Source organism: Anser brachyrhynchus, assembly GCF_964034855.1.
Source record: "Anser brachyrhynchus genome assembly, chromosome: 2".
In the NCBI taxonomy this organism is placed as follows: domain Eukaryota; kingdom Metazoa; phylum Chordata; class Aves; order Anseriformes; family Anatidae; genus Anser; species Anser brachyrhynchus.
Genome location: NC_137695.1, coordinates 151,896,221 through 151,922,097, shown reverse-complemented (window position 1 = coordinate 151,922,097; position 25,877 = coordinate 151,896,221). Strand labels below are relative to the sequence as shown.

The 25,877-nt window shown below is 44.8% G+C and overlaps 1 protein-coding gene across 8 annotated transcripts in view; it reads left to right on the top strand.

Annotated features, from left to right (window-relative positions):
• The window catches only part of CYRIB (CYFIP related Rac1 interactor B), a 95,158-nt gene that overhangs the window by 19,833 nt on the left and 49,448 nt on the right, over positions 1-25,877 (top strand). The gene's annotated exons all lie outside the window — the stretch shown is intronic.

Here is a 25,877-nt window from a genome sequence, read left to right as displayed (position 1 = left end):
CCTGTTTCGGGGTGCGGTGGCCGAGGTGTTGGGGCTCTCGCTCCGCCGTGGGCTGAGGTGACTGCAGCGGCGTGACAAGGTGGTGGCTCCGAGCTGCCAGTTAAATGAGCGGCGAAACCAAACCGTAGCTGGGTTTGAATTTTGCCCTGTGCCACCCGAGAATGAGGACGCGCGCAGCTTGGCCCGGTTTTGTTACTTTGAGGTCTCGTTTATTAATAAAATACAACAGCCTCCTGCCCAGGAATGCCTCGGATACCACCGAAATCAAGAGCCTGTTAGTCGTGATGGTTCTTGAAGCGTTTTTATTTTTCCTTTTTATCTGTTCCATTGCATCAGCAAGCCCTGGATCCAAATGTCAGTGGCAGCATGACAGCTGTCTTTCTGCTGTGGTGGTAGAGTCGCACCAACGTTTAAAATCTGTCGTTCTGCATTTCTGATGGGGCGATGTGGAAGTACAAGCCTTGCATTAATATGTATGCACATCCGTAAACCAGCAAAACGTCTCCATTAATACAGTAATCTGTCTGCTTCCCTGTTACCGTTTCTGTTATGAACTGCAAAGTTTGTTTTGCTCAAACTTTTTTTTTCCCCTTTTGTACACAGACGGTTTCATTCATTGTGATGACTGCACGGGCTTTGATTATACCTGTAAATTAACGAGCGTTTTCTCTAGTAGGGCCTGGCAGGGAAGGGTACAGGACGGAGGGATTTAGCCACTGACCTGAGGTTACCATTGTCAGGGTTGGATCTGCTATTTAAACTTGTCAGCTTCTGCCTGACAAATATCTTTTTCTAGCGAGATACTTTGTTAGGCTTGCAAAACAGATCTTCAGTTCTGCGTGGCGAGAGTAACAGTAAAAACCTAAATCAGGTGAATAAAATATCGCTCTTCTCTGAAATAGGAGTGGTTTGTGTTTGACCTAGGGAGTGTGTTTCATTACTGAAACAAGCTTTTAGGAGGAAAGTAGGTAGCGTTTTATTGAAGTCAAATTGTGAGGTTTCTTACTGCATATATTGGCTGCTGGAGAATAGGGTCAGTAGAAAAAAGTGATCCGGGGATCTGTTTTAGGACACCCCTGTCATGAAGCCTCACCATTGTACGAAAGGGAGGAATGAATTTGATCCCTTCTGTTACATAACGTCCCTTTGTCATCAGGTGCTCTAGATTTTCTTCATTGTTTGCAGTTGAGCTGAGGCCACCTGAGGTGACTGATGACTGGAGAGGCTGTCTTCTGAAATCCCCTGCCTCTTCCTACGAAACCTTTCCTGCAGGAGCCTCTCTGTCGCCAGAAGCATGGTGTTAGCTGTTTCTTTTCTTGCAACCATAACTCTTCTGTTCCCTTCCCTGAGTTTTGCATGAGTCTTGTAACAGCTGCATCAAGGAAATATGGAAAGTTATGTTGTATCTCCTTGTAGTTCTTAGCAGAATCATTAAGTTTGAAATGAATAGGTCATGGAAAGGTAGGTGGGGAAGAGAATCGAGGTGTCTGTCTCCAGGCTTCTGCTGGTGCTCACTAGACACCTGGACGTTATAAAGAGACAGGGAGGTGGGGAATGTTTGTGTTGCTGACTGCTGGATTACTGAGTGATACTGTAATAGGAACTGACTTTGTCATGTGGCAAATAGCATGGAGAGGGCCATTCTGGATTTCAGTAGCTGCCTAGGCATGGTGAATGTAAACGCAGGCTTTTTTCCCCCCACGCTGTGCATAGGAGCATACAGACCCCTGGGCAGCCAGCAGTATTGTTTTGTTGCTGCCTGCCAGCTGGGGGCATGGATAGAAGTCAGGGGTACCCTGTGGAAGAAGCAGGCAAAGGTAAAGCTTATGTGTGAGGAGTCAGTTTGGTTTTATAAGCAGTCGTTGGGTGATTTGGTTGTTCTTTTTAAGAAACAACAGTGCTAGAGTAAATCAAAGTTATCGCCTCTGCCTGCCCTTCCTGAACGCTTGTTCTCTTGTAATTTTGACGAGAGTTGTTCTAGTCATTGGTGTAGTCAGGCTGAAGTTGAGAAGAATGACTCCTGCCTCTTAAGGTACTGCTGGCTACCCTGACGTGTATTACAAATCGATATTATGGGGGTTACCATAAAAATGATTGGAAATACATCTTCAAAGCTGGAATACTTCGGGTGTTGTCAAATAGCATCTCACGGACTATCAGTAGTCAAGAAAAATGCTCCGGGTGAGGTGTGTAGCCCAAACGAACACGAGTGCTGAACCTACCCAAGGCTCGAGTGTCAGCGCTGCGCTCAGCGGGCTGTGCTCGGGCTGCGGGGAGTTAGGAGCTGGGGATGCGAGGTGCTGGCACCTGGAATAGGTGCATCAGGTAGGGGGGTGAGGGTCACTTCAAAGCATTTTCCAGCTGTAAACGAGGAGCAGTTGTCTGCACCTTTCTTTTCAGCACCCGTTCATTTGGATGTATCAAGAGCAGGTATAAATAAATCAATAGCGTACCTCGTAAGTCTTCCTTTAATATTAATCTGTGTAAAGAGTATTAATATTTTCTTGTGATTATCTAATTTAATACCTCTAAGTACCCATCAAGGAGAAGCCTGCTTTTCTGTTCATGTGTACAAAGACAGCGCTTATCAGATTGCTGTCAGTCCCAGGGTCTTCTCTAAATTCACCTCAATTTCCCTCCTTCTGTGCTTCAGGAATGTTCTCTTGAGTGCCAAAAGCTGGCTGCTGCAGCTGGCAGAATGTTTCAAACCCTCTAAAATTTGCTGAGGGTAACGAGCTGCCTTGTATCGGCGCTGTTCTACATGTGCAATTCCAGCGCTTATTGGGGGTATAAGTATTGTGATTATGGGAGCAGCAGAGCTTAGCAGAAACCAACAACAAACAATGAGTAGCTTTAGAATTGACTAGGTAAAGCTGGAGGTATTTTTAGTTACAGTACTTTCTTCTGTGTTCCCCATCTCCTGTGGTTTTAATTGCATTCTCCTTTTTAGAAATGGCATTTTGTGGCCCCTGTCATGTGAAAGCCTGACGCACAGAGCGTACCTTCACTGTGGAGACAACGAAACTAGTCACATACAAAGCGTTTTGAAAGGTGAAAGCAAAATGGTGTGCTCATTTGACTTTCACTCCCGATAACTTAAATTTCAAGGTAGTTCCAAGACAGTCATAGATAAGAGGTAAAGGCTGACAATATCCTGGGGTAACGCGCGCTCACGTTCGTTGTTACAGCCTTTGTCATCCAGTTGTGCTGCCTTCATCTGCTCCTGACTGAGTCGCGTGGTCTTGGCTAAATGGTTAGTTGTGTGCTTCTGGGGAGCTCTGCAGGTTTCAAAAATAAAAAAATCGTGATTTTTACAAGGGCTTTAGGTACCAGACTTCTTCTTTCTTAGTGTTCTTTAACTGTTTTGTGTATATTTTAGGAAAGATTTTTGTCTGCCCTATTTGCTCTAACCTAAAGTTCCAGCCCTGCATGCAGGGAATGGTGTGTGACTGACCAAAGCCAGCATTTTTCCTTACGCAGGGTCTCCATGGGCCTGTAGGAAAAATCAGAGACTAAATATCTCCGAAACAAAATAAGTCCAAACTTCAAGTGTATAAAAACTAACTTCCTCTAATAATGCTTCAGGGGGAGGCTCCTGTTCGGTGGAAGCGCCCTATGGTCTGTGGGCTTATTTCCCAAGTGCCTGACCGATTCTGCAGCCCTTGGGATTCCCAGGTGGTCTCTGTGCAAATAGGAATTGGGTCTGGGACAGCTTAGCTTGTGGGATTGAGCGCGTTCGGTTTGGTGTGGCTGTCGTTACGAAAATAGCCTGCCTTGCAAAACAGGCCTTCTGTCTGCCACCCACACCAAAACCTAAAGCCTGATCCCGCAGGCAGTTCATACGCTTGTCTGCAGGGCTGATTCTCATCAGCAGGCTCTGCCTGAATCAGTGACCACCAGGCAAAAGAAGTTCAGCGCCAGTAACCAGTCGAGGAAGGAGGAAACCCGGCAGAAGGCTGCCCTAGATACATCTTTAAAAGCCCTGCTGACTCCAGCCTGCGCGCTTAACCGTTCCCCAGTAGCAGGAGGCTGCTCCGTGAGTGAGCTGTGCTCAACTGGCGCGGTTCGCAAGCCTCTGAAATCTAGCCACGAGGCGGTTCTGGTTCTCCTGTAGCGCCGGATGACTAAATTAAATGGAGTGCTAGCGTGAGTAACTTTTTCTGGTGTGCTGTACGAGGTAAGAGCTGAGTTCCTAGGAGCCCGAGTTGTAAATGAGCTGACTGGAAAGCCCTGTTTGTGTGACGAGTGGATCTAGCAGTCGTGTAACTTCAAAAGTCAGATGTAATTGAGTCTGCTTCCAGTCAGGTGTGGCACTGGGAGATTACTGGTTCTCCCATTCTTTGGATTTATGGCAGTCTTGAGGGTGACATCCTTGCACAGAAGGGGATTTTTTGGTTTTGTGCCGGACAACAGGGCGTTTGCTTCAACTTCTGCTGATGTACAGGTCAGACTAACCTTTTTGCTGCAAAAAGTGTGCTTTTCTGAATTGTCTGTTCAAAGGCACTGGTAGACTGAAAAAAAAACTTGTAAGGCTGACTACGAAATATATTCATGGCTCTTATTTCTGAAAAACAAACAAACAAAACCTCCCTGTTTAGTGTCTGTGAGAGCGAAACTTCTCAGCCCGAGTGAGTCCTGGGCAAGAGCCTGAAAAGCCAGTTCACTGCTTCGTGTTGTATTTGCACCTTGCATGTGCTGAGGCATATGGTTATTTGAAACTGTTCCTTCATAATGTGGAAGTGAAATATGTAACCACTAGACTTCATGAAGCTTCATCTTAAAGATAAAATCGCTGACCTCTTACAGAAGTGGGGATCGTATGGACAAGGCAGAGCACTGTATAGGGACTGATGATGGACGGTGTGTAATTGATTTAGGGTTTAGATGTCCTGTTTGCGTGCTTTCTGGGAAGGGATGTGGATCTGTCAGGTGAGCAGCCAGTTGAACTGTAAGAAGGGTTTAGCAGTTTTTTGCTCTGGGTGCTTCTTGTAGAAGATGGCCAGCTGCACGTGGGAGCAAGAAGCAAGCAGGTGTAATTCTCTTGCGTACTGAAGGGGTACTTTAAGCGCTTTAACGGTGCTTAACTTTGCAGCTCAGAGTTCAGAGCTGAATTTGTTTCTTAGCAGTACTGACAGAAGACTGTGACCTGCTGGCATCTCCTGGCTAGAAGTTCAGAGGACGATCTTACAAGGGCTTTAAAGTATCCTAACAAATCCTAAGTTGCTTTCCTACCTTTTCTGAAGTTTCCACTTCTAGCAACATTCAACCTTGTTCTGGAGAAACTGCCCACCCGTTCAGCAAGGAAGGCTTCTTAGCCAGCGCGGGGTGGGATTGTGTCCCAGCAGGGAGCTGCCTGTAGGTGAGGCTGGCAGCGACGTCTCGTATCTGGCGGTGTAAGTCCCTATTGAGGAAGACTTAATACTTCGAGCAAATAATGTTGCATAATATTGATGTTAATATTGTGTCAGGTTTTCAAGAGAATTTCAGTCAAAGTACTTCAGTAGCTGCCAAAAGTGAGGCTTGGGAACAGATGTTGTAACTATTCTTTAAATTTTTTGACAGCTCTTCAAACAGCTCTGTCGTGCCTGAGCTCTACAGCAGGGTGTTTCTGCGGGGTTTATGCCTCTCGCTTTGCATTTCCCCCCATCCTTAGCCCAAAGTATGCCTTGTTTTGACCCTGTAATGGTCCAAGGACAACTCATGCTCTGATAAATGGGTCCAGTCAGGCAACATGGGGGGAGAAAAGGCTTTGGGTGGGGATGAGTTGAGATGAGGAGTGGTAGCAATAAGCTAGGAGGAAGAACAGCTTATCTTGAGCTGAAAATAGGAAAAAATATTAACTAGAATCTGGGACTGCGTTGGGGACATGTTCAAAAACCAGTGTAGGGACTGTGTTGGGAGCTTGTTGGCTGCGTGAGGAACATGGGTCAGGCGCTGCGGGGTCGTGTAGGAACGGCAGCGCCAGTCTGTGCTCACCCAGCCTCCTGGGGTCATCGAGGGAAATTGGTCTCTGGGACAAAGAACTCTTGCAGGAAAAATTAGTCAGAAAAGCTGTCGGGAATGGCCTACAGTTAAAGCACACCGAGTCTTTTCCGCCACCGTTAGTAGCCAGCGTGTCTTTGCTGCCTTGGCCCGATACATGGTGAGGTGGTAGAAGTCGGAGCACTGAGCTATTGAGCAGCTTTTTAGACACACGACAAAGATAGTTTTGCCTCTCTTTTCCATCAGAGCTGTCGAAAGAACATCTCATTTTCTACGAGACCACTTCTGTAGTAATTTCATGCCGCCTCGTCCTAGTTTATAACGTTTCATACGTTATCGCAAGGTCTTGAAGCTGCAAGTAATCGATACGCGAGTGCGTTCCAGTTTTCACTACTAACTCTCACAAGTACGTGCCCATTAGGTGCAGAGGGGAGGTGCCTGCAGTTACCTGCCGGGTAGGGCTATCCGCTTGGGCTTTCCTTTGCAGCTGAGACACGGGCCACTGGGAGGGGGGGCAGCCCTGCACACCCAGCCCCGTGCCACCCCCTCACTTTGGGCCCTGCTTTGTCCCAGGGTACGACGCCTGGTGCTTGTTAGTTCAGTGCTTAGTTTAATATCTTGCCATGTTCTCACTACATCTTGCTCCCGAAATGCAACTGATTTTCTCTAGTATAGTTTCTGCCGTAGTATAGTACGCTTTCTGTGCAGTTATTTATTATCAGAATGGCCTAGTGAGATGAGGAAGTGGTTTGCTTCCTATTTTACACAGGAGGAGCAAAGGCCCGAAGAAGAGAAGTTCAGATAGTTCTGCATGCATGGCTGGAAATGACTGGAACCGGCGTCTCTTCAGACTAGTTTACATACTGCAGCCACATCCCTATCAAACTCGCTGCTGTTCTCTTGCCATGATTCTATTTTAGGGCTTTATTCTGCCTTCACATCTCATGTTAATTTGCTTTTTGGACCTGTAGCCACCGTAACAGAACTGGAGAACGCGGCAGCGCTCGAGGTCTTTCAGTTTATTGCAGCAGGACGCTGCCATTTCGCTCTGTCATAAAGGCAGAGGTATTCCTCTGTGTTTTTTTCCTCATGTAAATACGCTGCTTGCTCAGAGAAATGCGGAAGGATTAATTCTGGCATGGTGTGACTCCCCGGAGCTCGCGCTGTGCTATCAGTAATGCCACAGCCCCCTGATTTCGCTGCAGATACCGCTGGTTCCTGCATTCCCAAGCGCACTGGAGTCGCACAGCTTTAGGGTCAAACGTCCAGGTGGTGTAAAAACCTACCTGGTAGCGTTCAGGTGTTAGGGGGAAGTCAGGGTGGGGGTGCAGCTTTACGAACAGAATTCCTTTCTCTCTCTGTGGTGAGGGAGGGGTGCGCTGCCTTGTTTTTCGGTCGGGGCTCTGTTTCAGCCCTCAGCGTTGCTCTGCTGTTCCGTTTGACAGCCAGTCCTACTGCAGCCGCTGGAAGGCAGGACCCACCAGCGCTCGCTGTTCCGTGCAGCCTTGTGGCTTCTCGAGTTTCTCATTAGAAGAACCCTATCTGTTTGTTCCCTCACTAGAGGGAAGGGTAAAACGCTTTTGCTGCTCCGTTTTTTTGGATCCTCCTACTAGCTCAACGTGCAGTTCTGCTCGGGGAGCTTCTGCTGAAGATAAGCCCTGCGAACGTGGCTCACGCTGGTTAGAAAGCTGCGTGGTACTTTAAAAGGAGGAATAAGCGAGTTTACTCCTGAGTAAAGAAAAGAACAGCAGCCTCTGCTGATGGAGCTGTGGTTTTTTTGCCTTTTCTTGCCAGGCCTACTGTGTTGGCTTCCGTTCAGTTCGTGTTTGGCTGATCAGCTTTGCAGCTAGCAGGGCTACGAACGCTTCTGCTCTAGGTTTCTCTTGAAAGCTTTGCGTTCACTGGTGACAAATATCTTCTCGAGTCCTTAAAATAAAGATTTCTGGCCCCTGTTAGGGAGTGGAGTGATCCTAGGAATGGTTTTGATCTGAAAAGCCGAGTCTGTGCTGGGAGTTTCTTAGAAGCACAGCTGGCTGTGATGTGGTACAGGGTAGGTGACAAACAACTTGGATATTGGTGTTCAAACCGGCGATACTTCGTGTAAAAATGGCTGTGCGAACAAAGATTAGACAATCAGAGCCTCGGGTGCTGTTTTCTGGCCTTCTGCAGGCTTTCTGTGTGTTTAGCTGCGCGATCTGTCAGCTCTCCCCACCTTTAGCTCCGTGGGTGGATTTATGCAACTTGAGGATCGCCGGCTGGAGCGAGCGTGGCGGTGACACCCGGCAGCGGAGCACGACGTGCCGGAGCACGGCTGCGTGCGGCTGAGTCAGGAGGGAGCTGGGAGCAGCAGCCCTGAGAAAGAAGGGGAAGTACAGTCATGGTAAAACTTCATCTCAAGTTAGGCAAACAAACAAACCCAGAGGACGGGAGCGCAGTGAAGCGATGTCCTCGGGATCTTCCAGTCGCTCTCCACGTATAGCTTGGTGGGTATATATAGACGCAGACACGCACCCACGTACCAGCATATGTGTCCACATACGTTGCAGTATAGTTAGCTATGTTATATCTTAAAATAGTATTCTGGTAGGGCAGTTTGGATCGCAAACTCCAGCTGATGTAGAACCCACGTGTATTTTTAGGCAACGTATAGTTTAATTGCTGGCCAAAATACTCGAGTGATTTTCAGGCCTCTATTTTGGTACGCCAGCGGTGCAGGCTGTGCTTATGCTCTTGTTTCACTTGCTGAGGGCAGATCCCCTCCGCCAGGGGACGAGCCTGCAGGCACTCATCAGCACGCTGCGTGTTGCTGACAGTTGTCAGGAAATAAAACCTACCGAGTACAATATAGAGCAATTTTCACAATGCGTTGGCTTTAGGCCACTGCTAGAATGACTCAATGCTGCTTGATTTTGTCGTCTTGATGTATGTGTAATAGCCTCAGAAAAAGACCTAAAAATCGTTTGGTACCTTCAAGTAATTTGAGCTTGGCTTCCCCAAGCATAGAGCTTTTCACTCGCTCACAGAACATCACCCAGTACTTTGGTGTGTGGAAAAATAAACACAAAACCCAAATGCTTTCTTTAAGATGAAAAGCACAGTTGTGGCGCTCAGAATCGGTCTAGTTCCTGGTTCTGAATCAGAGCTTTGGAAAAAAATACAACTAAATGTATTTACGTTAGTCCTGGTAAGCCGCTGTTCTCAGCAGAGCGATAGGGTGTTTCATTTTTATCACGTGTTGTAAATGAGCAGAAGTTTCATTTAACAATTTCAAGATACTTTTTAATAACTTATTTTTCTTCTGATTGTTATTTTACGAAGGCACTTAAGTATGTCTTTTTCCAAGGACAGTGGTCAGCCTTAATGAAAGCTACTGTTACAGTTCATCTTTGGGAGTTCAGGGGAAGAAATGGAAGATAGTGAGTGAAATCCTCGTTAGATGTCTGAATCATCTTTCTCGTTTAGGCTAAGGTTTTATGAAGACCCTATTTCTTTAGAATACTTTCGTGTTGTTTTTTGATTTAAAGCTGGTTGAGTTGAAGCATTCCTTTTTTCCCCCCTTTCCTTAAGAGGTCTTAGAGTACCGCTACCTACACTTCTGCTGCTGCTCTTCACTGGAGGAGAGCACCTAATAAGCGTGTTTTTATTTCATCAGCCAGTTACTGTGTGTAACACCATCTCTTCGTTACTGCTGGCAGCTGTGCTATGCTTCATAAGTTGCTGAGACTGCTGCTACAGGACGGGCTTGAAGTTTGTCCTGACTGTGGGCAGTGTGATAGCAGTAACTGCACGGTAGGTCTCGTGCCCTCGCCTTATGTCTGGTGGGGCAGTTTCACTCATTGCCCTCCTAATCCTCTTTATTTGGCATTTACTGGGAATGTTCTTCTCGCTCGTACTTCAGGAAATATCTGACATAGGGAACATTCTTTGTGTTTCCTTCTGTTTTGATCCACCACGCTTTTCTCTGCTTTGCTGTCCCCTGAATACTGATAAAACCAAGATGTTCAGGGGAACTGCTGCGAGCAGTGTCTTACGTGGCAGTACCGTAGCTCTGGTTGTTGTCCTGCTGCTTCCTACATTTAGCTTTAATACTTGTAATCTTGTCCGTAAAACTCAGGCTAGAACTGTCTGAAAAGGAAACTGAATTTTGTCTTTTTTTTTTTTTTCTTTTTAAAAAAGAGGAAGATAATGCTTGCTTTTTCAGTGAAACTAATCTTCAGGGTCAATACTTCAAGCTTTCCTAGTAGGATACGGGTCAGTAGAAGTGAAATCGGTATCTCCTATCTTTATCATTAACTAGGCTAAGCAGTGTTTGTCCCAGGCTGTAGATGACACCTGCTGAAAGATGCAGGTCACCTTCGCTGGCGTCTGTTATTGCCTGAGACTTCATCGTGACAAATTTCTGACTTGCCTAAGAGTCACTCTGAAAATCTGCTTGGGCTGGGCTTTTGGTGTTTTTCTTGACCAAGTTTGAAAGGGAATCTTCTGTTCTTAGGTTGGTTGTGTGTGTGGTGTGTTTTTTTTTTTTTTTTAATAAGCCCATATTTTGTAGGTCAATTAGGACGAGAAAACCTTTTGGGGAAGCTTGGCTCTGACACAGTAGCCATGTCCTCAGCCCAGGAAACCTAACTATTAGTTCCTCCTTTGCTGTAGCACCTGCTCCGAATAATTGGCTCTGTGTGCCTTGCAAAATGGGGCCAGTTTAATCTTCACATGGAAATAGCGTGGTCGTGGTGCTAAATATGCTGCATTGTTGTTTTCATAGCTAGCCAGACTTCAAAGAACTTAGTTTTGAAAATATTTCTGAAAGTTGCAGCCCCAGAATTGTCTTGTGCTTAAAGAGTCTTCTGCCACTTAAAAGCGGTGGGAGCGATGGGGTTACAGTGAAACCTGCATGTAGTTTATAGAAAAAACAAAGCACAAATCGGGGCTGAAACGGTGCACCAAAGCCTTTTACCTGCTCAGAGCGGGGAGGATGGCAATGCCTCGTCTGCCTGGTAACAGGGGATCGGTTCTGTCTGGTTGTCCCATTTATAAGAAAATGATTATATTTGCATTTGTCTCATTGCCCGTATCCTGACTCACTGGCAGGTGCGGATAGTAATGCATAATCTAACGCGTGATAAATACAAACGCAGGTTTATTGTTTATCAATATAAAATATTTAAACACAATGCTAAATATTACGTGGGACGTGAGTAATTGTTTGTTTCAGAAGCTGATAGTGGATTCATTTGGAAGTTGTGCTGACAAATAAACGTCTTCCAGCAGGTCTGGAATTTTTTTTTTCATTGGTTTTAACTGAGTTCCTTTAATTCCAGTTGCGGAATTGTTCCAATGATAAAAGCATGCAGTGACTGAAGAGGCCTGGCCATTCCAGCGTGACGAAGTGGGCTACAGCGGTGTGTTGCATAAATAGAAGTAGCTGTGTAAAGCTGAAACTTAACCTGTTTGCAGGTGAACAGTTTTGCTTGTCCCAGCCCGGGCACCAGTTAGGCTGCGCTGAGCTGACTGGGGAAACTGGTCCAAGTTTCAGCCGACTTCTGGGGTTGCGGTGGTGTAACCAGGGAGCTCTGCCCATGTGAAGGCAGTGGGGTTCGTGTTGGTACCACGGAGGGAGTGAGGCAAGGGGTGTTTCTTCTGCTGGCAGTGAGGGCTTAAAATGTAGTAGGATAAAAGCTTTATTTTATGTGAACTTTTAGAGGGACTGAAGGAAACAAATAGATATCTTAGTTTCACATGGAGCTTGCTCTTTAGGAAGGCATTGTCGGAGTCTCTAAAGGCAGTCGAACTCTCTGCTTTTCTCCCATACGTGAGGTGTGTTTCTCATGCAGTAATTTCAAGGAATTGGTTTGCGCTAATTCACTCCTAATAAACATTAAAGCCTTTCATTTATCTGTGAAATCCTTTGACAAAGCTGGCTGTCTGTGAGGAGCACCAGGCTTTGCTTTTAACAGGAAAGAAGGTGTGCAGTTCTCTTGTCTGTGTCATCGTGGAAAATGAGCCAAGGAATTGAACTGTGGCCTTTGTCAGTGCTGTGTGTTCTCCTGAATGTGAGACTTTTCCATAAAAATATTTCTTTTCTTTTAACGTGATCTGTTAGCTTTCTAAAAGGAGACCTAAGGATGTGACTCAACCCTACAGAAGGAAGGAAACATGAAATGTAGGCTGTTCTCCTGTTCTGAACTTGCAGCAAACCTTTGCAGAGGGTTCAGTATTGTTCCTAAATAAATGCAGAACTGCTGTACTCTGCATGAAAAATAGGGAAAGCACAGCTGCGTGTGTATGTTCTCAGCTTTTTGAAAAAAAACATTTGCTGTTAATGTCATCTTGCATGTAAGCAAAACAAAAAAGCACCCCACGCACCCTGTTTTAAGTTATTTAAATCCAAAGGGGTCTGAAGTCAGTCCTGCTCCCCCTTCCCTGTCTACACACAAAATGACATGGATCCTGCTTGCTATCAGGTGGGGGTTTGAGGTGAGGGAAGTCAGCAAACAGGTGAGCTGTGGACAGGAGGACAGTAGCACTGCTAGCTCTGCTTCTTGTTTTTCTTCTCAGCATCTGCTGATCCAAAATGAAATTGGGATCAGTACCGATTTTGGAGCTTAAGTGATAAGCGTCAGTATTCAACTTCTTGGTTTATGGTAGTGTTTTTACCTAAAGGTAGCATGCTAGCTAAGGAAAAGAAGATACAATAGCAAAACATGGGGTAGCAAGGAAAAGAAGATAGAATAGCAAAACGTTTCTTTTGTTCCTTTTATTCTACAGTTAGTGTTGAAAGGGTGTTCCATATTTAAAGGAATTATATCTTCTTGAGCGTAGTACTGTAGGGGTGTTTTTTCCCTAGTGTGGTATATGGATAGTGTTCTGAAGTGTGGTTATACAATGGAAAAAAAAAATAAAAATACAGCAACAACAAGCACACCCTGGTGACTTTGAAGCATTGGCAATGTTCACTCCTTGGTTAAGGTGTAAAATGGATTTTTATCCATAACATACAGATGCCAATGACTGACCAAACTACCCTTGCTGTTCTAAAATGTGGCAAGTCTTGTCTGTGCCACCCCTGGCTGGACCAGGGAAATCTTGCTGACCGTTGATCGGTCATTAAACTGCCTTCAGCACTGCCACTTGGAGTTGTCAGCTGAAAGCAGCCTTGTATTTATTTTTAAAGCACAACTGGTAGCCCCTGTGAACAAGGGAGAGGCTTGCACAGCCATACAAACGGTTCTCTTGGCACTCGCTGCAGCTGAGGGAAGTGGAAATGCCCAATATTTCGGCATGGGACCAGAAAAGTCGTGATATGATAGAAATATCAGAGGCTGCTTCAGGTCTTCCACCCTGTAAGTTCATTCTTGATCTTGCCCTTTGAGGAACAGGCTAAGCGATGGAGAGATTTGATGGAAGCAGAGACGGGAGGAGCACAGGTGGGGAGAGGGGCTTCTGTCCACGTGCACCATCGTCGGCTTTTTCTGCTTGATTGTAGCGAATCTGCATGGACCTCAGGAAATGGCTGACCTAGTTTCTTGGCTGGTAAATTAATAGACACGTCTGCTTTCTGTAGAATCTGATCGCAGACTGAACTGATGTTTAAAATGATTGACAATCTTGGAACGTAGAGATAGGATACTGACCTTATCTAGGCTTTGATGGGAAGGCACTTGAGAGGTGATGTGATAAAGGGATATGAAATAAATAACATGGCGCAGGGTGACAAGGAATGAGTAACTTCGTCATGGTGCGTGAAACTGACATCCAGTTAGCAGGCATAATAGGTGCAAAATAAATCAAATCAGGCTCTTTTTTTCTCTCCACACAGTAATGTAACTGTGGCACTTGCTGTGACACTTGTGTTTATAACTTTAGTTTAAAAAAAAAACACTTGTGTACTTGTTCTCATAGCAGTACTGAAAATCAGTGTATTTGAAGGTAGTGGTAGTGCTGGTTGTGAGATTGATTGTGAGATATTTTTATGCCGAAGAATAGCGTGGGAGGGAAGCCAGTCTTATCCTGGTACAGTGCACTGGATGTGAAATCTGGGGCCTTGAGAGCTGCTTCGGAAGTCATCCTAGATCAGGACCTGAGTGTCTTCCCTGTGGCAGTCTCCTTCTTAGTAAAGATGCCAAGGGACTGTTCATTTTTCACCATCTTGTGTGGAAGGTGACTTTGTAAAGCTGTCTATGTGTGGGGGTGTGTATCCATATAAAATATGTGTTTATTTTCCCCAGATCGCTTTCATCCATGTACTAGTTAGCATCTCTTGCTCTGCAAATCCAGCCTCTGTGTGGAATTAGGCTTGTCTTTTTGGTGCTGTGTCCAGCAGGCGAAGCTCAGGTTAACCTGCTGAATGAGAACAAACCAAGTTCTCCCTCCCCTTGCCCCTGGGGGAGCAGGGGCAGGAGGAATGGAGCTGCCGATTAACAGCTCCAGCAGCTTTCCAACAGAGCTGCTCCTAACGTTATTCAGTGTTAAACAGTCTTGTTTAAATATGCGGAATTGTAAAATTCCACGCTAGAGATAATGCTTGGCGTGTTGGGCGGTTACTTCTCAGTGCCGGTACTCTGGTTTCCTTCCCTTTAGGCGACTGCCCTAGAAGTGGGTTGTTGATACTCTCTGCGTGAAACTAGAATTTTTTTTACTGCTTGAAGATGGGACTTTTCTGCTAGCAGGTGTGCTTCAGATGTATTTTGTCACTGTGATTACTGTTGGTACTCAAATGCTGTGTGTAAACTGCCTTTTTGCAGCTATTTTGGTGGCTTCACGTTTCCCTGAAGTTAAAAGCCTTACGGAGCTTCGTGTGCCTCTCCAGCAGTGAGTGACGGGGTGGGAAAAAGTATTTTCAGATATTTCTCCTGTCTGGTGATTTGAGTTTGCATCATTTTAGTTGTTCACAGCCTGGATTGCATGTTTCCATCTGGGTTTGTTAAGGACAAACAGATCATCAGACTGGAAAGGACAGCTTAGAGCAGTGTGGTACAGGCTAACTTTCAGACTCGTGTTGTAGATACCACTGCATCACTGAATCTCCTTAATTTCGGTAAGGGAGCAGCAGTTTGACCATCACACAGTTAGTTGAACGTGCTTATACAGCTCAGCAGAAATAACCTAACCTTTCTCCAGCTCAAGTCTTTGGGTGGTTTGTCCTAATATGAAGGTCATCAAAAGATGGTCAATTACATGTTAGGGAGGAAAGCCAGCAGAAGCTAATTCTGCTGCTCACTTCCTGGGCTGCTGGTCCAGGCAGCCTTGGAAACTGCAGCCATACGTGGTGCGGGTGGTTAGTGGGATGTCCCAAAGACCCAAGGTTTGGGTGACTTGCATTTTGTGTCAATACATGAGCCCTGCTGGGAAGTTAACTGCACACTTTCCGATTCAGATCCATTTTAAAATGATGCTGTGCTTCCAATCCTCTGAAATCTATTCCAAATGGGACTTGGTTCTGCTCTGTGGTGCTTCATTAAGATGTTGTTTTACTAACCTGTTGCCTCAAAGCAAACTTGAGATAAGCATTGGCCTCCCCAGATAGTTCTGACAAACGGCGTTGTTTAAGCGTAATTGGGTAACTTGTCTTTGTAGTGGCTTCGTGTTCACACAGAAACCCACACCAAAACTCTAAGCTGTAGTTTAGTTTAACACTGGCAGGAATTGTGTGAGTACCTGAAGCAGTAATCTATCTAAAGAAATACTTGTTTATGCCTTTTTTATATAATTTTGGTTGCTGACAGAGAGCTTTCTGTGTGTGTGTATAAAGATGAGCAGGGAAGGACTGCAGTCCCCGCTGTGCAGCAGGTTATTCTGCGAGCTGCTACGAAAATAACTGGCGTAGTGCTATAAATGGTGTCTGGTGAAATAGATTTTTACACATTCCAGCAATTTTTTTTCTTATCTCTGTTTTCTTCCTGGTGTATCTCAGTTTTAAGTGTAGCCTTCTACAGTAACATCTAAACAAGCAACGTGTAATGAGTGCTATCTCATGAGAGTGGACAGGATTTTTCTTCCCATGATGTAGCTGGAAGTTACGTTAACTAGAAGGCCGAGGCTCCGTTCTGTGGAAGATAGGCCGGGAGGTGTTTAAATAAATAAAATCACTGTTTGGGGGTAAATCTCTGCTCTGGAAACTTGGAAGATAAACCAACCTCACTGCATAAGCGATCCCGGTGGTAGAGCTGGGCTTGCTAACTTCAGCTTACTCAGGCAGCCTCGCTGCAGTGTCTGAAGGAGAAGTCAAAGGGGAGTCCTCGTTTAATCCTGGGAGGAATTGCGTTGAGTAAGTACACAAAGCAAAACGGAGGTCTCTTCAAGATACGTCACGGTAGCGTGTTGAGTAACCTTAAAAATAACAGGAGGGTGATGAAAAGCGCAGCTTTGACTCTAAGCTGCTAACAAGAAAGCTGAGATTATGTTTAATGGTTAGATGGAGGGAAGCTGTAAGTGTATACAGATTTTAAGTCCTGCAAGAGGGCTTGACAGGCCCAGCTCCTTGAACAAACTGTCGTAACGCGGGAGTTGATGAAAGCTTGACTCCAGGAAAAAAAAAAAAAAAGAAAAAAAAGAAAAAAAGGCTACAGCCAACACCGTGAGTTCAGCTGTTTTGTTGGATCCAGCTACAATCCCCTTCTTATTTATGGCGCGGCTCTGTGTTCCTGGTGTAACAACTGCCCCCCAGTTTTCATCATGTTGTCTCTTTAATTTCCTGCTGTTCCTTGCAGCTAACCTCCTGTGTTCTGCAGCAGCAAAGGCCGTGATCCACTCTCCCCCTGGGAGATAATGAGGACGGGTGAGAAAGTGGCTAATATTACCTCCTGCCACCACCGCTATCTACTTGCTCTTTCTGAGCTTAAATAATTTTTTAGCAGTTCTTCTCAAGGTTGTAGTTCGTTATGTTAATTTTCAACATCAGATGTTTTTAGGTCTGCGTATCTCAAGGCTTTTCTTCTGACAGTGTCAGACTTGTGTAGAGGCAACTAATTCTTACTGGTCCAGTTTGGATAGACTGACAAATTTCTCACGGGAGACTTAAGGGGGTTATGTCTAGAGCTGTCCTAGGCAATTCCAGCATCCTTCTTGTTTTTAATTTAAAAAAAAAAAAAAAAGGTCATTCTGGCCAACTGATCTTTTTGTTGTGGGGAGGGGAAATGGGCAGTTTTGGGTCTGATAACAGAGCTTTAAGCTAGGAACCACTTAAGGTCTTGCAATTACCTTTTAAAGTCTGTCCTCCTGTCAGAGCTGTGAAGGCAAATGGTTTTTATAAAAGCTGGGAAATGAATCTAATCCTGTGATCATTGTCACGAGCAGCTCTGCTGCCAGTGTGACTTCAGGAGTAAGGGGGGACCGACTACTTGGGGCCTTGGTGCCGCCTTTGAATTCTGCGCATTTGCACCAAGTTCTTGTTTGTCTGCTTTCTGATACTGGTTTTGTGTGCGCTTTGGGAGACTAAAGCTATAAGGAGGTACTTTTCTGTATTTCTTTGAGTATAGCTACAGGCAGTGTGATTTAACCGATGCTCTGAAACCAGAAGCAGGTTCACCTCGACTGAAGGAGCAGATACTAGGGCTTAACTTCCCCTTTCAGTCAAATAACAGCAGCAAGCTAAAAAAAAAGCCAGCCTGCACTTACTGTATCGCGATCCAGCTGTGTAACTGTATGTTTTAAATGGTTCCCAGTCTGAGGATTTATAAGAGCAAAGCTGGGAGCTGCAGGTGCCTCCTCTTCCTCCTCCTCACCTAGCACCTCAGGTAGGTTTCAGGCTGACTTCATGTGTCTTTTAACTAATTTGCCCATGAAACCCTGGTCAAGGCCTCGATATCAAGTGTGAAACTTCGGTAGGCTGAGATTTCTCCAACAACTGTGTTATTTTGGCCTGGTTGCTTTTCCTCAAATAATCCTGGGACAGGTTTTTGTTTGTTTTGGTGGTGTGCTGTGTGTTTTTTAGTTCTTCTAACTAAAGCCAGCCCTGTGGCTTGGGTTTCTTGGCAGCTTGACTTGTGCCCACTGATTTCCAAGTGACAGGAGTGGAAATGACTGAGTTTCGTTGACTTTGTTACTGGCAGAGAGCGTTAGTTAGTGTGCATCGGGAACTGCTTGCCCTCTGCCTTCACAAGTGGAAAAAAGAAATGTGTGGACAGGTTTCGGTTTCTCGCAGTTACACTGGTGTTGACTTCAGTCTCTTGGAGCATTTGTTTTGTAAATGGGGAGAAGTAGACTTGGTTAGGATTTTGGAAAGCACAAATAGTCTTGAAGATCAGTTACTTCACAAGCACTCATTTTTTCCTTAAAATACCCACTCAGGTGTTTTAAAGAGTAAGCAGGGCAGAAATAAGTTTTTATTCTTTAACACAGGGCTGAAAGCTACACATTTGCGTGCTGGGATCGGTGTTTATGATAGTGTCTTTGAACTGTTGCAACACTGGCGAATGCCTTAGTGATGAATATTTCTGATAACAATGCCTGTGCATCAGAGGAGCCTGTTAAAGGTAACCGTGGAGCTTGATGACAGCTGAAATTTGCTCTTGGCAGCTTCAAAATCGTGAACAATGACAAATAATATCACTTAAAACCATTGCTAACTCTTAAGCTTTCAAAACATTTTATTTAAAAAAAAAAAAAAGCACAACCTTCGGGGGAGCTCCTGAGTTGTGATGAAGCGCAGCGATAAATTCAGATAAAAGCACCGAGCTGGTGTCTTCCCTCATCCAACGTGTTCCCGTGACACCTCATGGGAGCTCCTGACGCAGCCGAGTGAAATTTGGAGTAACGTCTGTGTAAGGGCAGAGTTGTTCTGCGTGTTGTTGGTTCTGTTTTCATTGGAAACGTCTAAAAATAAGATGCACTTTTAAAAAAAATCATTCACTTACCAGGACACACAACTTGGCTTTAATGTATTAATGTTGATAGCTTGAAATATTCAATTTAAACTGGGAATTTAGCAGTTCTGTTTCTTGTGGTGTGCATGAGTGTGACAGCGCCTTTGTGGGAGTCCAGGGTGCTCTAAGTACTGTGACCCCAGGCTGAAAACCTTTTCCAACAACAGCAGCATTCAGAAAGGGTAGAACAGATCGGGTGTATCCATCCGGACGTCTGTATGTTGTCTTGTTATGCATCTCTCTGGACTTCAGTACGCTTTTTTGCTTTGGGTGTCTCTTGAACTTCTGTCTTGCTCTGTGTAAAGATGAGTTAATCCTACTCGAGGTTGGCTGCTGAGCACTGAATCCTTTTGCCGTTCACCTGCTCTTACCAGAGACCCCAAAGTGAGTTTTCTGCCTTTGGCTTTACAGAGTGTGGGCTACCAAGAGTAGAAAGAGTTGGAGTTGGAAAAGGTTGAGCCACTCCTTGGGGTAGCAGCTTTCATGGCTGGTAGAGGAGTTATTTCAGAAACCATCATTGCAGGTGTTGCACTAGCTCGGCCCTACCCCAAAGTGCCTTTTTGGAGCGGTGATCCTTGGGGTAAGTTGGTGTTGAAGCAGCTCGTTGGTGTTACGGGCAGAGTGGCCAATGGCAGATCTAAATGTCTGTAAAACGCTGTTTGTATTTGTGAAATTTCTTATGGTAATCAAAATTTTAAGTGTGTGTGTACAGGGGTTTATGGTGATACAGAAGTTGCTTCCTCACACCTGAGCTTCCTACTGTCCGCTGCTTTGTGAGGGTGTAGAGGGGCAGAGGCAGCGAACGAGGCTTGAGAAACTGCCTTACAAGTACCGGCTCTTCTCACACGCGGTGTGACTTAGCTCTCTTTGATGGCCTTCCCCTTTGGTGCTGTTTGCCAGTATCGGTAGGATGCGACGCACCGAGGGCAACTCTCTGTACCTTAGGTTACCCCTTTGGAAGCCACCTGTGGGAATGGTGCACTTTGTTTGCCGGTTTCGAGGTCGGCAAAGCGCAGCTGCTAATGGCTTCTGCCATCTTTCAGGATCTCGGCATGGACCCGGGGTGAGAGAGACCACCCTTTGGAGCGAGCCTCCCTTCCCTACCTAGTTTTTGACTGCCCATAGTCTCGAGAAAACCTGGCCACGTTTTTAGGAACTGCTTGGTAACTTGTGTTCCTGCTCGTGCTCTCAGCTGCCGTAAGCGCGGTGTCTGCCATCTGGGACAGGGCTCGGCCCATGGGGCTGACCGAGAGCCTGCCAAGAGGCTGGTGGCCCTGTTCCAGGGAGGCAGGAAAGGACAGAGGTGGTGGATCCTGTTAATGGCTTCAGTCTAGCTCAGCATTTTCACTGAGACCACAAGCTTATCTCCAAACGTAAGGCTTGCCTAGGGAGCAATTTATTTATATATCGTATTGCTAATACACTTAGTAGAACACAAACTATACTTTTACAGTCGTTTTTTATCTTAGTATGTTATCCTCATAAGTTTAATGTTTTTTAATGAATACTTTCTAATATTTTAAGACACTCCTCTAATAATCCAAAAACAACCAGTGTTGCAGTTTGACCTGGATGAAGCTTTTTTCTCCATGTATGTCATATTTGACATGCATTCTTCACTTTTCAGATTATGTTTATTTGTAATCTCTGCGAAAGGATGACTTGATCAGCAATTTGGGATGTCTTGCATTATTTTATTTTATTTTTTTTAATTCAAAGTAGTACTAGTAAAGGATCTTTTGGGTAGAATATTCATAAGTCAAAGCAAAGTTATTGTTATGTCCAGGATTAGAGTAGACTGTCTCAAATAGTTAACTTTTCACTGTCTGTAAGACATGAGAAGGTTAAGCTCTCAGCAGTAAAACAATTTCCATTATTTTTCAGTTGAGGCCCAAAAGTTTAACATGAATGTTTTTGCCAGATAGAATTGCAGTCTGATTTTTGGAGCTGCCCTGCGTCAGCAGCTTGTGTTCCTGATGTGAAGCAGTGGGGAGATCTGAGTTACCCTGCGTGCTTGGCATCGTGTGCCCTTAGGGACTGCCTGGAAGGCTCTAGGCAGCCTCCGCTACGCTTATCTCTTTCCAGATTCACCCAATTTTACCTTTGCCATCTCTTCCTGTAGCAGAGTTCAAAGACGGCATGCTTGGCTCAGGTCCTGTGATGCTTGGTGGTGTGTGTGCAGCCTCGCTGCAGGTAACAGGCACGGCAGTGTTAATTACCTGAAAGCAAACCGGGAGTCTGCACTAAAATCTGGGATTAAATGCGTGTCACTGCAGTGCTAGATGGAGTTTCTGTAGCTAAATGCCTCCTCATGTAAGATAAGAGCAAGATGAATAATTATCTGTGAAACCCCTCTATTTTCTCTGCAGTTACACATTGACTGAAGCATGTCCAAGTGAAAAGCTTTCATTCTTTCAGACCTGGTAGATCTTGCTCAAATTTGTAATACTATTTTTGCTGATATTTGTATTTTTAAGCAAATAACCGAATTTCCACAAAAATACGTGAGATACAGGCGCAGAAGGCCAACATCCACTTCTGTATTTTGATGATAAGATGCTGAATACAGTTAATATTTATGGTTTTTAAAGGCTTAGTAACACCACACTCATTTTTATTGAAAGACTGAGGAAAACTACTAAAAGCCCCTTGATTGGCCAAGTGGTTTTGCATCGCTCTTGTAAACTCAGCTTGCTTGTTCTAGTTTCTCTCTGATGCTCACGACAGTACCATAATGCTAAAGTAATTTTCTAGTGTAGTCACAGTGACAAGCATATCTTTATTAATGGGATTTATAGTTATGTAAGTCTCGCTTCCTCGGTCTTGTTTTTGTCGTGTTCCAGTACTCAGAGATTGCTGGCAAACGTCTGCGGTGTTTGGAAAGTTCCTGCTGTAGGAAGCTCTGCTAGAGGAGCACCAATAAATCATCCGGTTCTTTGGCAGTGCCTTTGCCACATGAGATGTCCCTGATAAATTGCATAAGTTCATGAATGGCAATGCAAATAATTCCATAGTAGGTAATGTTTGTTCTAGCCCATGCTAGGCGTGACAGGCCTTGAGCTAAATCCCATCTCTCATGAAAGTTAACTATCTTCACTTACTATGAAGCTCCTTTAAAACAGATGATACGGAAGACTTTTGAAGGAAAATCTTGAAGGAATCTGAAGGCAAGGAGACTTTAATCAATCCTGCTGTAGCAGATGACTTCTCTGAGTGCTCTACACTGCGTGTGTAGCCCTTTCCTGCCAGCAGCCAGACACGTATGTTGTGTGCAGTTGATCAGTGCAGCTGTACCACATCCAACACGCCCTGTAGGCACTGAATCATAGTCCTTGCGCAGCTCTGTAGGCACTGAATCACAGTCCTGGAGCAGGTGAGCACTACAGCACCACACGGTGGACCCAGCTTCTTCCTAGAAGGCATGCATCTGCGGTGCGTGCACGCACACTTTGTTCGTCCGTCCTGCCAAGCTGGAGCTTGCTTCCAGGCTCCTGTTACACAGTGCAGGTAACACTCCTCCAGATGCCGCGTTTCAGAAGAGTTCGCGAGTCTCTGCCTCTGTTTGACTGAGCACGGGGCTCCTACATAGTGCTGCTGCCCGTCCTCCGGCCGCAGAGGTGGCTGAGGGCCCTGCTGGCTGCTCAGGAGGGAGCAGCCGGGAGCGTGCTCCACCTGTAGAGCAACTCGCTTGTCACATGGCTTTAAGGCTCTTTGCAAATGAAGTCCCTGATGTAAATTTGGAGGCTGCAGAAGGCAGGCGCTTCAATTTCAAATCTAGTTAGACTTTATTAATACCATTTATTCCTGTTATTCTATTACTCTTGAAATCCATGGTCCTAGAACTTAGTCTCAATGACTGCAGATGGGTACAGGGCTCGTGCTGATGATACTTCTGTTACATGTGCTTTCATCCACTCTGACTTATTGGTAAGTAGATGAAGTGAAGCTGTAATGTGTGGCTCTTGCTGCACTTTTAGTTATGTGCAGCAACTTAACATCCATAAGAACTTGTGCTGGGTGTGACTCTACAATGTGAGTTTCATCTCATACAGGGCCTTTCGTTCACGTGTGTATTTAATGTCAGGTTTTTGGCTGCATTTCTCTGTGAAAAACTGTACCCCAGAAGCTGTTAATCTTGAAACAAGTATTTCTAGCCTTGTAGTAGCAAAAATGCTTTGCAGTCTAACCAGTCTGTAAATAAAAGTAAATTTTTTTCTACTTGTGTGCAGTTTGAGAATAGTTTGATTTGGAAGGGATGAGCTGATTCCCTTGTCCTAGCTTCTATAACGTGTATGTGACCATTTGAATATTGATGTTTCACTTGAGCAGGAAAATATGACAATTGTTGTTAAATGCTACCTTTGTCACCCCAAATACGAAGCAATTTAGAAAAAATGTAGAGCTTCTGTATTGACTTAGTCTGTAACAGGCATTGAATGCATGGTGCAGAGCCTCTGGAGATGATGGCCTTTCCAACTGTGTTGTCAACAAAGATCTTGTACTGTAGATACAGACCGAAGTGTTGGGAGGATGTGGGAGTGTAAGAATGGCTTAAAGTTCATCAGATTTCCTGTGCAGAAATAGGAGTCCAGTTGCCTCTAATGACTCTGGTGAGAAGCGGATGTAAGAGCTGAGGCAGCCTGCAAACAGCCCTCTGAGGGTGAGACTTCCTACTCGAGGTCTGAAGCACTGCAATATCCGAGGGAACAAAAAGGTAAATATTTGGACCCTAAAAAGATCATTCAGGCCATCCAAGCAAAGAGTTCAGGCTACTTAAACATGAGATTAAGTTAGGTCTTGTAAACAAGGCCAAGAGCTTGAAGTAATACCTGTAGACCAGATAACAAGCTTGTCTAAATCCAGCTGATTAGGAAACAGGAAAAAAAGGCTGTATTGACCAGATACCTAGATCAAGGGCTTCATACACCTTCCCTCTTCCCTGCTACCTGGTTTCAGTAGTAAGAGCATTTAAATTGCACCTAATGCAAAAGAAGCAGGCTCTTCTGCATAGCTGGGAAACCAACCTCTGATCTGTGTGTGGAGTTCGGTGCCTGTGTGAGCCAGGCTGGTGCCTGTCTCGGCGGGAGCTGGGGCGCTTTGCAAATAGAGGTTTAAGGGGTGGGTCTAGGGAAGGCTCAGCACAGTACGCCCTGATGAGAAGGTATTTTTATGGCATGGGAAATTCCTCAGTTCTAATCTTTGCTCACACTAGGTCTTTGTCCAGTGGAGAACCGAAGCTGTTCTTGGAGCCTGGATGTGCAACTGCTATCCTCTTGCTATGAGCCTTGCTTAGGAAGAGTTCTTGTAGGTTGTTTATCTTTAACCATTAGAGTCAATGCCAGTTGTGCTGGTCTGCTGGTTTGTGTCACACAGACCTTCCTTTATTCCACCTCTGTAAAGAGTAGACAAACTAGGACTGGTCCTGTGTTCATCCTGTGGGTTAATTCCTAGTTTTAACAATATATTTTGTTCAGTCTCATGGCCAGGTGTAGTATAATTAAGGAGAAAACATTACTTGAGACCAGGATCAAAAAAACGTGATGCCTGTGCTTCAGGATGATGAAATTTTCGAAGTTCTCTCTCTTCCTATATTCTCTTCCGTGCCTTGTAAGAGGAGCATCCTCTCACCAGTAGTAGAAAGGACTGCTCCTACTTGAGTCCCTGTAACTGTGGACCTGCGGTCTTCATACTGCTCTGAAAAACTGTTTAGTAACTAAGCCGGGGAATGCTTCATCTGTGTCCTGCCTGCTCACCTCAGAGGAGCTGAGCTGTCCTGTAAGGAGTAACTATTTTAAAGGGAACTGAATAAAATGCTGGTTATAGTTGTGTTTTTGTTTTTTCTCAAGTCGTGCCTCAGATATGTTCTGACTGCCCATAGTTAAATGCTCTACCTCATGTTTGAATATTCAAATGATTCCTATCAGTATGGCTGTACTTCCAGTTCCACATTTCTTTTAAATAGAGAAATACGCTCGTTGTATGGTTAAATGAGATCTGTAGTTAGCGGTTTCGGTTTTATGTTAAATGTAAGATCTGTGTTGTTTCTGCTGCTGCTTTTATGGTAAATGTAGGCACAGGTTCCTGAGCTCCAACAAGTTGAGTGAATTCAGGCTGGAAGAAAAAAGGTCTGATGGTAGCCAAAGTTGCTGAAATGTGAACAAGCTCTCCTGGGTCTTGAGCTGTTCCCCATGGAATAGCTCATAGTGGTGTCCTTTTTTATGTTTGCCTTGAGTGTTTTTTAATAAAGCTGGTAAGGGTAGTGTTCTTCTCAGATTCAGACCCTCTGTAATACTTCAAGTTTTTCTGAGAAACTTTTTTTTAAAGGATGGTTGCTAAGCCATGCAACTGTGAGCTCAGAATGTCAAGCCCAGTGTTTGAAAGCTGAGATGCGGCACTGAAAGGAGAAAAGCACTTACTCCAAAGTCATAGAAAGGATTTCCAACTGTAATTCACAGAGGAAAGCTGGTCAGTGTTTTGTTTGGTAAATTACACTTCAGTTAATGCATTGTCTTGGACTGATAGTACTTTAAACCCACGCCAAACGCTTGCTGTGGGGACAAGGAAAGGTTATATGTGAGTGCTTTCTGTCTCCACCTCTGCAACTCTTAATTTAAGTGACTGATCCTCTTTAGACACAAAATTAACTTCTGGTACGTGAATGTTTCAGTGCCTTCCCACTCAAACACACAAAGAATATCATCAAATATTTAAGTCCGGTAAATAAAGAAAATTAGCAGTTGAAAATGGTCAGAGCACCTCTCGAGTGATATGGAGCTATGAGGAAGCTGAGCTGGACCGTGTTTTGGAAACAACTTGTTTAATCTTTGTTATGCATTGGAGCGTCATCATTATTAACTGTGTGATTTACAGCTGAAGCTCAGACTATTGAGTTGTAGTATTGCTTCTTTTGATCTTAAACAGCTTCATTACTCTCCTGAAAATAAAGAAATGAGAACTTACTTTTTCAGCTGTGTAGAAGGAAACTACTGGGGATATGTTAATAGCTCTCTGACCAGCAATTCCTCAAGTCACAGA